Raw genomic sequence first — 1,096 nt, 5'->3', positions numbered from 1 at the left:
ACCCATAGTTGGTCTCCTTTAAATTATTACTCCTAACATACAAAGCTCTTAACAACCAAGCTCCATCATATATTAAACATCTTATTGTTCCATACTTTCCTAACAGAGCACTTCACTCTCAGACTGCAGGTTTACTTTGTGGCAACCTGAAGTTGCACATCAATTTGGTTTAATTATTTGCACCTGAGTTGTGCACCTCCGTCACAAACTGTAACTCAGATCACCTGCATAAGCTGCAGTGACCGCGCCTTTAAAAGCCTCCCACACACTCTGTGTGTTCGTTCCTTCACTTGTTGCCTAAGACACAAGTTGATCAGCTGTTTCCAAAAAAAAAAAACACCTGTGTTAAAAACACTCCTAAACGAAGCGTTTAAACCCTCTGCCGGATTGAGTTTCTAATCGTGGAGTTAAAAGAAGAAAGCTGAAGCCGAACAAACCAAAAGCCTGCTGGAATTGAYGTCGACAAAAGCTTCGTCTTGCTACGGCGTTCCTGAAACAGCAGTTCCCTCGCATCGCCAAAACAAAATGTAAGTCCCTAATGAAAAACAAACTTAAAACTAATGTTTAATAACTAAAAAACCAGGGGGGGTAAAAGGGACAAATTGTCTTGTATTGTTGTGTTTGAATTGTTTTGTATTTGAGAAATTTCATCTCTTTTGTCTGTGCTCACTTCATTTAAATATTTTTGTCACTTAGTACTTAATTTAAGTTGACAGGGTGTACAGTTATATTTTTTCTTATATAATCTGTATGTCCTGGTGTGGTCGGTTAGTTTAACTCATTCTAAACCATATATTGTAAAGCTAACAGTTAAATCTCAATCGGGTCCAAAATATCTTGTATGACACCTGGCTGGTGCCCAATGTAAATATTCAAATTAATAACAATAAAATCTCTAAACAACTGATACGTCACAACTTGTGGTTCCTCGAATTTCTAAAAGTAGAATGGGAGGCAGAGCTTTCAGTTATCAAGCTCCTCTCTTGTGGAACCAACTTCCAGTTTCTGTCTRTGMRGCTGACACTCTGTCTACTTTTAAGATTAGACTGAAGACGTTCCTTTTTGATAAATCCTATAGTTAGACTTAGGTTTCCTG

The 1,096-nt window shown here is 37.7% G+C and overlaps 1 protein-coding gene across 1 annotated transcript in view; it reads right to left on the bottom strand.

Moving 5' to 3' along the window:
* The window catches only part of LOC106531041 (kinesin-like protein KIF13B), a gene marked incomplete in the record, with an annotated part of 109,575 nt that overhangs the window by 47,734 nt on the left and 60,745 nt on the right, over positions 1-1,096 (bottom strand).

Source organism: Austrofundulus limnaeus, unplaced genomic scaffold (genome assembly GCF_001266775.1).
Source record: "Austrofundulus limnaeus strain Quisiro unplaced genomic scaffold, Austrofundulus_limnaeus-1.0 Scaffold590, whole genome shotgun sequence".
Classification (NCBI taxonomy): domain Eukaryota; kingdom Metazoa; phylum Chordata; class Actinopteri; order Cyprinodontiformes; family Rivulidae; genus Austrofundulus; species Austrofundulus limnaeus.
Note: the sequence above shows the minus strand (reverse complement) of the source record. Positions and strands in the feature narration are given on the sequence as shown.